Raw genomic sequence first — 11,411 nt, 5'->3', positions numbered from 1 at the left:
TCAAAAGGTCAAAGATGTGAAAGATAAAGAAAGAGTGAGAAACAGTTTCATATTGAAAGAGATTAGAGAGGTATGACAAATGCAACATGTTTTACTGGGTGAGATGCTGAACTAGAGAGAAAAGCATATAAGAGAAGAAAGCATTTTTTTTTCTGTCAAGAGAATTGTCAGGTCAACTGGTAAAATTTCAATGGGATCTATGACAAAAATAATGGTACTGAGAAATATTTTTGTAATCTAGCTATGTTCCAAATTGGTTAAAATGTGTATCTACTAAAAAGATAATCTGGTTTAGAAAAATACTTATTATCACACAAATTTTTTTACCTTAAAAATTTAAATAACTTATCTAAAATGTAAAATTTGGGATTTAGAAGATCATTTAGTTTTTGTGAATTTCACTAATTTGGAAAGAATGATACCTAAAATACCATATCAAAATTTATATTTGATGTTAAAAAGCTTTTTTTAATAATAAATATTTTCAGGACAACCTTATAGGGATTTGAATAAGCCAATTGTTCATGATAAATGTCTTCATTTATACATATCCTGTTGTTTCTGCTTTTCTGGAGAAGTTTGACTAGTACACTTTCATTGCAAAAGAAAGAACTTTATTTTGTTATTTTTATATACAATAAATAAAATTACCAACATAAAGTACATAAAAACTATGATCAATAATTTGATAATAAAATAATTAAACATTAAAATTTGAAGGCAAAAAATTCATTTAGACAACAGTAAAAAATTTTTAGTGAACTTTTAAGTTCTCTCAAACTCTGTCTATTAAACATTTGCATACTTTTTTGAATAAAAAGTAAACAAACAAGCTGGGTCTGGTGGCTCATGCCTGTAATCCCAACACTTTGGGAGGCCAAGGCAGGCGGATGGCTTGAGGCCACAAGCTTCATACCAGCTTGGCCAACATGGCGAAACCTAGTCTCTACTAAAAATACAAAATTTAGCCAGGTGAGGTGGTACATGCCTGCAATCCCAGCTACTCGGGAGACTGAGACATGAGAATTGCTCGACTCCGGGAGGTGGAGTTTGAAGTGGGCCAAGATTGTGCCTCTGCACTTTAACCTGGGCGATAGAGCCAGATAGTGTCTCAAAAAAAAAGAAAAGAAAAAGAAAAAGAAAGAAAATAAAACAAACAATAAATTTAAATCATCTAATTAAATATGTCAATGGTAAAATGATTTTGTCTTCTTGAATAACAGAGTTATTGAATATAAAAATATCAGAGCATTAAAGAAGTCAGAAAACTTCAAATGTTGATAATAGTTATCAGAAATTTGAAGAGAATTTAGCACTACGAAAATTTTGCTGAAAAAATTCTTTTGAACACCACATCATGTGATAACTTTTAATTTAATGGGACAACTTTTGTAATGGTTTGGTCTAGTCTAGACCTTTCACATCAAACTGTGGCTCAGACAGCATTTCATGGTAACATGTAAATCCAAAGATTCCCCCAATAATTTGTAAAAATCAATAGATTTGCTAAAAATTTTATCACTCATTAAGCAGTTTACTAAGACCATAAAAGGGGCTTTTTATTATTGATTTATGTATTGATATATATGCATTTGTATATATCAATTACTGAACAGCTGTTAAATATTTTGATTATCACACCTTCTGTTAACCACTAAAGCAATAAATCATTCCTCAAAACTCTTCCCATAATAAACACTTGTTCAGATGGCATCTCTTGTCAGTTTTTACAAACCTTCAGGAGTAGAAAATTTCAATGTTATACAATCTCCTCTTTAGAATAAAAAGAAAAAACTTCATCTTTTAATGATGTAATTAATACAAGCTTGAGTCCAAACTGTGCCATGCTTATTATAAGGACAATAAATAATGTTCTGTGTTGATGATGAACATATACACAATTATAAATGAAGTCCAGTGAAACTCCATGAAAATGCACCTCAGAATAAGACAAGTTCAGATATAATGTTACTGGCAAATATTTTCCATTTTCTCTGCATCCCTTTTCTGGAGCTGGGATGAAATCTTACAGAACTATTTTCAGTGAGGGAAAAGAACAAAAGGAGGGGAGGGAAAACAAGGCCACAGTGCCAGACAACTTTATCTTGGGAAACAAGGAGTTAGAGGGTGGCTCGCATAATTCCACTTATTTTCAACCAATCTCCTTTGTTCAGGGTAATATGGTGGGGATGAAAATCAGGTTTCTTGGAAATGGTTTGATTTCTTACCATTGTCCTGGAAGTTCCATTCTTCACAGTACCCAGAATCTTTAGATTTCATGGCCGTAGACAACAGCCACCAGATGGCAGCAAACTACAGTTGAGTACAGGGTTTCCTTCTGGAGCCATAAATACCCAGAAATCCTGAGCAGTTCTGCACATCCTGGATCACACCATTTACTTCACAACAACAAGATCCTCACTTTTAAGGAAAAAAAAATATATTTTCGAACCTTTTCTATTATGTTAAAGCAGGATTTAAAACATAAAAAGCATAGTGCATTATGAAAAAGTTTATTATAGCTCAGAAATGTAAAGTTGGTTTAATATTAGAAAACCAATTAATATAATTCACCACATTAACAGAAAAAGAGATAAAGCTGATTGTATTATCTCAATAGATGCCGAAAGGGTACTTGATTTAATCAGAGAAATGCAAAAATAAGTCCATAATGAGATGATGCAATATCGTGACCACAATTGTATAAAAAATTCTAAAGTATGATTGCTACCAGCTATTGGCAAGGATATGAATCAATGTGGCATATAATATGATGAAGATAGGAACAAAATGATTTGTTATTATCTTCTAAAATTGAGAAACGCCCTATGGTTCTGCAAAGTTTATGCATATATATGTGTGTATACATATGTATGAATTATATTACATATTCATCAAATGCTTAACATTTTAACAGAATATTTATTCTTGAGCTCATATATTCTTTTGAGGATAATCATCCCTCCTGCTACACGTATGTTTAAAGCTGCATTGGCAAATGATGCTTGCTCATAAGGTTTCCCAGGATTTATTTGAAAGCCTTTTTTTTTTTTTTAACCAATATTAAATGCTTTCCCCTACACCAGATATACAATATTAGATGTGAAGCTATTTGTCTCAGAGCATTGAGGTTATCACACTACTGTTTTCTGACTCACACGTTGCCTTTGGGAAATCAGCCATCAGTCTAAGTTTTCCTTTACTAAACTTATCTTTATTTTGTTTTTCCTTCTGGTTGCTTCTCTTTGTCTTTGGTATTGTGCGTTTTCACTATGGTACACTTTTTGTAGTATACATTCCGTTCAGCATCATTTTACCAACCCATACTCTCTTTTTTTAATTCCCTCATTTCCACTTGACATATTGCAGACTCTCTAACACTATCGGTCTATCTCTGTCTCTTTTTGCTGTTTTTTTTTTTTTCCAGTATCCTAATTCTTTCTTCCAATTTTCCTTCATCTGTATTTAAGTTTTCAATTTTAAATTAAACTTTGTTTTAATATTAAGCTTTTAACTATTTTTGTTTCTAAAAGTTCTATTTATTTTTTAATCTGGTCATATATATTAGTTTCTTTTTTCTTACCAATATTAATATGTAAAGGAAAGGAATTTTTATGGTTTTTATTTTTTATATATTTCTATTTATTTATTTGGTCAAATGATGCTTCTAAGGTCTTTGGGAAATTGCCACACTGTTTTCCATGATGGCTGAACTAATTTACATTCTCATCAGCAATGTATAAGCCTTCCCTTTTCCCCACAACCTCTCCAGCATCTATTTTTTGACTTTTTAGTAGTAGACATTTGGACTGGTATAAGATGGGATCTCATCGTGGTTTTGATTTGTATTTCTCTAATGTTTAGTAGTGTTGAGCATTTTTTCATAAGCTTATTGGCTATGTGTATGTCTTCTTTTGAAAAGTGTCTCTTCATGTCTTTTACTCACTTTTTAATGGAGTTATTTGGTTTTTGCTTGTTAATTTGTTTAAGTTCCTTATAGATGCTGGATATTAGAACTCTGTCAGACACATAGTTTGCAAATATTTTCTCCTATTCTGCAGGTTGTCTGTGTACTCTGTTGACAGTTTCTTTTGCTGTACAGAAGCTCTCTACTTTGATTAGGTCCTACTTGTCAATTTTTTATTTTGTTGCAATTGCTTTTGACATTTTTGTAATGAAATCATTGCCAGGGCCTATGTCCAGAATGATATTCTCTAGGTTATTTTCATTTTCCAGGATTTTTGTAATTTTAGGTTTTATGATTAAGTCTTTAATCCATCTTGAATTTATTTTTGTAGATGGTGTAAGAAAGGAGTCCAGCTTCAGTCTTGTGCATATGGCTAGCCAGTTATCCCAGCATCATTTACTGAATAGGGAGCCCTTTTCCCATTGCTTGATATTGCTTATTTTGCCAAAGATCAGATGGTTGTGGGCATATGGCTTTATTCCTGGGCTCTCTATTCTGTTACATTGGTCTGTGTGTCTGTCTTTGTACTAGAACCATGCTGCTTTGGTTACTGTAGCCTTGTAATATAGTTTGAAATTGAATAACCTGATGTTTCCAACTTTGTTACTTTTGCTTAATATTGCCTTGGCTATTTGAACTCTTTTTTGGTTCCATATGAATTTTAAATTAGTTTTTTCTGATTCTGAGAAGAATATCATTGGTAGTTTGATATAGATAGCATTGAATCTGTAAATTGCTTTGGTAAGTATGGGCATTTTAACAATATTGATTCTTCCTATCCATGCACATGGAATTTTTTTCCATTTGTTTGTGTCATCTCTGATTTCTTTCAGCAGTGTTTGTAATCCTTGTGATAGAGATTATTCGCCTCCCTGGTTAGCTGTATTCCTAGGTATTTTATTCCTTTTGTGGCTATTGTGAATGGGATTGCATTCATGATTTGGCTCTCAACTTGAATACTGTTAGTGTATTAAAATGATACCGATTTTTGTACATTGATTTTTTTCATTCTGAAACTTTTCTGAAGTTGTTTTTCAGCTTAAGGAGCTTTTGGGCAAACTGAGATTTTCTAGGTTTAGAAACATGTCATCTGCCAACACAAACAGTTTGATTTCCTCTCTTCCTATTTGGATGCCTATTATTTCTTCCAGTGCTATGTTGAATAGGAATGGTGAGCATGGGCATCCTTGTCTTGTTTTGGTTCTCAAGGGGAAGGCTTCCAGCTTTTGTGCATTCAGTACGATGTTGGCTATGATGGGTTTGCCATAGATGGCTCTTATTGTTTCGAGATAAGTTCCTTCACTGCCTAGTTTGTTGAGGGTTTTTAACATGAAAGATTGTTGAATTTTATTGAAAGTCCTTTCTGCATCTATTTAGATGTTCATGTGGTTTTTATTTTAAGTTCTGTTTATGTGGTGAATCACATTTATTGACTTGCATATGTTGAACCAACCTTGCATCCCAGGGATAGAGCCTACAAGATTGCAGGAATTAGCTTTTTGATGTGCTGCTGGATTCAGTTTGCTAGTATTTTACTGAGGATTTTTGCATGTATATTCATCAAGGATACTAGCCTAAGTTTGTTGTTGTTGTTGTTGTTGTTCCTCTGCAGGTTTGGGTATCAGAATAATGCTGGCCTCACAGAATGAGTTAGGGAGGAGTCCCTCTTCCTCCATTTTTGAAATAGTTTCAGGAGAAATGGTACCAGCACTTCTTTATACATCTAGTAGAATTCAGCTGTGAATCTGTCTGGTCCTGGGCTTTTCTGGTTGGTAGGATTTTTTATTGCTGGTTCAATTTCAGAACTCATTATTGGACTGTCAGTGATTCAATTTCTTCCTGGTTCAATCTTAGGAGGTCATCTGTTTCCAAAAATTTATCCATTTCTTCTAGGTTTTCTAGTTTGTATGCATAGAAGTGTTCATAGTAGTCTCTGAGGGTTTTTTATATTTTTGAGGGGGTAGTGGTAATGTCCCCTTTGTCATTTCTAATTGTGTTCATTCGGATCATCTCTTTTTTCCTTTGTTAGTCTAGCTAGTGATCTATCGATCTTAATTGTCCTTTCAAGAAAGAAATTATTGGATTTGTTGATCTTTTGTAGGGTTTTCACATCTCAATTTCCTTCAGTTCAGCTCTGATTTTGGTTATTTGTTGCTTCTTGTTAGCTTTGGGATTGGTTTGCTCCTGTTTTTTCTAATTTCTCCAAGTGTGATGTTAGGTCGTTAATTTGAGATCTTTCTTACTTCTTAATGTAAGCATTTAGCACTATAAATTTCCCTTAACACTGCTTTAGCTGTATTCCAGAGATTCTGGTACATTGTAACTTTGTTTTCATTCATTTCAAATAATTTCTTGATTTCTGCCTTAATTTCATTGTTTACTCAAATCATTCAAAAGCAGGTTGTTTAATTTCCATGTAGTTGTATGGTTTTGAGCAATTTTTAAGTACTGATTTCTATTTTTATTATGCTGCAGTCTGAAAGTGGTTGGTATGATTTCAATTCTTTTGGATTTATCCATTTCTTCTAGGTTTTCTAGTTTGGTCTGGTCTATTTTAAAGTATGTGCCCTGTGCAGATGAGAAGAATGTATATTGTGTTATTTTGGGGTGGAGAGTTCTGTAGATGCCTCTTAGACCCATTTGGTCAATTGTTGATTTTAGGTCCTGGATATCTTTGTTATTTTTCTGCCTCAATGATCAGTGTAATATTGTCAGTGGGGTTTTGAAGTCTCCCACTTTTATTGTGTTGTTATCTAAGTCTCTTCATAGGTCTCTAAGAACTTAGCTTTATAAATCTGGGTGCTCCTGTATTTTGTATATATATATGTGTGTGTGTGTGTGAGATAGTTAGGTCTTCTTGCTGAATTGAATTCTTTACTATTATGTCATGCCCTTCTTTTTTCTTTTTTGATTGCTGTTGGTTTAAAATCTCTTTTGTCTGAAATTAGAATAGAATAGCAACTCCTGTTTGTTGTTGTTGTTGCTGTTGTTGTTGTTGTTGTTTCTGTTTTCCACTTGCTTGGTAGATTTTTTCTCCATCCCTTTACTTTGGACCTATATGTGTCATTGCATGTGAAATGGGTCTCCTGAAGACAGCATACAGTTGAGCCTTGCTTCTTCCTCCAACATGCCACTCTGTACCTTTTAAGTGGGGCATTTAGCCCATTTACATTCAAGGTTAGGATTGATTGCATGGTTTCATCCTGTCATCATGTTTTTAGCTGGTTATTACGCAGGCTTGGTTGTGTGGTTACTTTGTAGTGTCAGTGGTCTACAAACACAGGTGTGCTTCTATGGTGCCCAGTAATGGTATTTCATTTACAATTTAGCACTCTCTTAAATCTCTTGTAAGGAAGGTCTGGTGGTAACAAATTCCCTTAGGATTTGTCTGAAAAGGATCTTATTTCTCCTTCATTTAGGAAGCTTAGTTTGGCTGGATGTTAAATTCTTAGTTGTAATTTCTTTCTTTAATAAAAAATTAACTCAAGATGGAGTAAAGTCTTGAATGTAAAACCCAAAACTATAAAAACCATGGAAGATAATCTAGGCAATACTATTCTGGATGTAGAAATAGGCAAAGATTTTATGGTAAAGACACCAAAAGCAATTGCAACAAAGACAAAAATTGACAAATGGAATCTAGTTAAACTAAAACGCTTCTGCACAGAAAAAGAAACTGTCAACAGAGTGAAAATACAACATACAAAATGGGAGAACATTTTTGCAAAATAGCATCTGACAAAGGTCTAATAAGCAGCATCTACAGGAACTTAAACAATTTACAAGAAAAAGACAACCTCATTAAAAAGTGGACATAGGACATGAACTGACACTTTGCAAAAGAAAACATACATGCTGCCAACAATAATATTAAAAAAAAACTCAACATCACTAATCATTAGAGAAATGCAAATCAAAACCACAATGAGATATCATCTCACACCAGACAGAATGGTTATTTTTAAAAAGTAAAAAACTAACAGATGCTGATGAGGGTGTGGAGAAAAAGAACACTTATACACTGTTGGTGGGAGTATAAGTTAGTTCAACCAGTGTGAAAGACAGTGTGGTGACTCCTCGAAGCCCTAGAGGCAGAAATGTAATTTTATCCAGCAATCCCATTACTGGGTATAATCCCAAAGGAATATAAATCATTCTATTATAAAGACACATGCACATGTATGTTCATTGCCACACTATTCACAACGGCAAAGACAGGAATCAACCTAAATGCTCATCAGTGGTAGACTGGATAAAGAAAATGTGGTACATATACACCATGGAATACTATGCAGCCATAAAAAGGAATAAAATAATATCTTTTTCAGGAACATGGATGGAGCTGGAGGCCATTATTCTTAACAAACTAATCCAGGAACAGAAAATCAAATACTGCATGTTCTCACTTATAAGTGAGAACTAAATGATGAGAACACACGGACACATAGAGGGGAACAACACACCCTGGTGGTTATTGTAGGGTAAAGGATGGGAGAAGAGAGAGGATTAGGAAAAATAATTTATAGGTACTGGGCTTAATACCTGGGTGATGAAATAATCTGTACAACAAACCCCCATGATACAAGTTTACCTACAAAACTTGCACATGTACCGCTGAACTTAAAATAAAAGTTAAACAATTATTTTAAAAAGTTTAATATATGCCCTCAATTTTTTCTGTTTTGTAGGGTTTCTCATGAAGGGTCTGCTGTTAGCCTGATGATGTTCCCTTTGTAGGTGACCTGCACCTTTTCTCTACTTGCCTTTAACATTTTTCTGTCATTTCTACCTTGAAGAATCTGATGACTATGTATTGTGGGAATGGTCTTCTTGTTTAGCATCTCACAAGAGTTCTCTGCATTTCCTGGATTTGAATGTTCACTTCTTTGGTGAGATTGAAAAAATGTTTATGGCTGATGTCCTCAATATGTTTTCCAAGTTGCTTGATTTATCTCTCTGTCTCTTTCAAGGATGCCAGTGAGTCACAGATTTGGTCCCTTTACATAATCCCATATTTCTCCAAGATTTTCTTCATTCTTCTTTATTTTTTTTTTTTATTTATTCTTGCCTGACTGAGTTACTTTGGAGAACCAGTCTTCAAGCTCGGAGATTCTTTCCTCGGTTTGGTCTATTCTGCTGATAACACTTGTGACTGTATTATGAAATTCTTGAGTGGGTTTTTGAGCTCTATTAGATCAGTTTGGTTCTTTCTTAAAACGGCCATTTCATCTTTTATGTCCCATATCTTTTTATTGTATTCCTTAGCTTCCTTGGATTGGGTTTTGACTTTCTCCTCAATGTTGATGGTCTTCATTCCTATCTATATTCTGAATTCTATTTCTGCCATTTCAGCCATTTCAGACTGATTAAGAACCATTCCTAGGGAACTACTGCAGTCATTTGGAGGTAAGAAATCTACTCTGGCATTTTAAGCTTCCAGAGTTCTTGTGCTGTTTTTCTTTTTTTCCTCATCTGTGTGGGCAGATATTCCTTCAGTATTTGAAGCTGCTTTCCTTAGGATGTGCTTAGGTTTTTTTTTTTCCTTTTATCTTATTTGATGCCCTTGGGAGTTTGATTGTAGTATAAGCTGGGTTCAGTTGACTGGCTTTGATTCTAGTCTGCTCCTGGGTCTTGAAAGAGCCCCCTCCAGTTATTGTCTCCATGTCCATGTTTTTTTCTGTTGGGTGATCTAGTCCATTGGGTTTCTTCATGGAGGGACTTCAGTTAGCAGGCAGGCCACATCCTTGCCAGGTCAGCCCTAATTCACTGTCCAAGTGCTTTCCAGGGGAACACAGGGTTGTGCCTGCCCACAGAGTTTAGGCAGAAGCAAGACCACTGGGCTGGAAGCTCTAGCAAGCATGGTGCATCTGATTATGAGAAAAAGGAGTAGGTGGAATTGCCTGCCCTGCCATCCAGGTGTTTCCAAGGCAATAGGAGGCTGCACCCCTTGGTAAATTCAAGCAGAAGTGTAACTGCTGGGCTAAAAGCTATAGCAGACATGTCTTGCCTGGCTACAAGAGGCAGGGGTGTGTGGAGTCTAGAAGGCATTGCCAGCAGCAGGTGTCACCCGCCCTGCCATCTGAGTGCTTCCCAAGACAACAGGGGGCTGCACCCTCTGGCTGAGTTCACATAGAAGCAGGAATGCTGGGCTGGAAGATTTAGCTTGTATTGCCTGTCTGGCTACCAGCAGAAAAGGTGGGTGGGGTCATGTGTCTGGCTGTCTGGGTGTTTCCCAGGACAGTGGGAGGCTGAACTTGCTGGCTGAGTTCAGGTAGAAGAGGGATCACTGGGCTGGAAACTCTAGCACGTGTTGCCCGCCTGGCTACCAGTGGCAGGAGTGAGTGAGTCACCCACGATGCCATCCAGGTGCTTCACAGGACAGCGGGAAGCTGTACCCACCACCTGTGTTCACACAGAAGTGGGATCGCTAGGCTTAAAGTTCTAGCAGCCTTTGCCTGCAGGCATAGCTACCAGTGGCAGGCGTGGGGGGGATGGGTGTACATAAGATATCTTACAATTACAACAATCTATTTTTAGCTGATAACCACTTAATTTCAATCATATACAAATACTCCACACTTTTCTATTTTTTTAATTAATTAATTAATTATTATTATTATTATACTTTAAGTTCCAGGGTACATGTGCCTAACGTGCAGGTTTGTTACATATGTATACTTGTGCCATGTTGCTGTGCTGCACCCATCAACTCGTCAGCACCCATCAACTCGTCATTTACATCAGGTATAACTCCCAATGCAATCCTTCCCCCCTCCCCCCTCCCCATGATAGGCCCCAGTGTGTGATGTCCCCCTTCCCGAGTCCAAGTGATCTCATTGTTCAGTTCCCACCTATGAGTGAGAACATGCGGTGTTTGGTTTTGTGTTCTTGTGATAGTTTGCTAAGAATGATGGTTTCCAGCTGCATCCATGTCCCTACAAAGGACACAAACTCATCCTTTTTTATGGCTGCATAGTATTCCATGGTGTATATGTGCCACATTTTCTTAATCCAATCTGTCACTGATGGACTTTTGGGTTGATTCCAAGTCTTTGCTATTGTGAATAGTACCGCAATAAACATACGTGTGCATGTGTCTTTATAGCAGCATGATTTATAATCCTTTGGGTATATACCCAGTAATGGGATGGCTGGGTCATATGGTACATCTAGTTCTAGATCCTTGAGGAATCGCCATACTGTTTTCCATAATGGTTGAACTAGTTTACAATCCCACCAACAGTGTAAAAGTGTTCCTATTTCTCCACATCCTCTCCAGCACCTGTTGTTTCCCGACTTTTTAATGATCACCATTCTAACCGGTGTGAGATGGTATCTCATTGTGGTTTTGATTTGCATTTCTCTGATGGCCAGTGATGATGAGCATTTTTTCATGTGTCTGTTGGCTGTATGAATGTCTTCTTTTGAGAAATGTCTGTTCATA

The sequence above is a fragment of the Macaca mulatta genome, chromosome 11 (assembly GCF_049350105.2).
Source record: "Macaca mulatta isolate MMU2019108-1 chromosome 11, T2T-MMU8v2.0, whole genome shotgun sequence".
In the NCBI taxonomy this organism is placed as follows: domain Eukaryota; kingdom Metazoa; phylum Chordata; class Mammalia; order Primates; family Cercopithecidae; genus Macaca; species Macaca mulatta.
The sequence above is the reverse complement of the archived record's forward strand: the minus strand, read 5'-3'. Positions refer to the sequence as shown.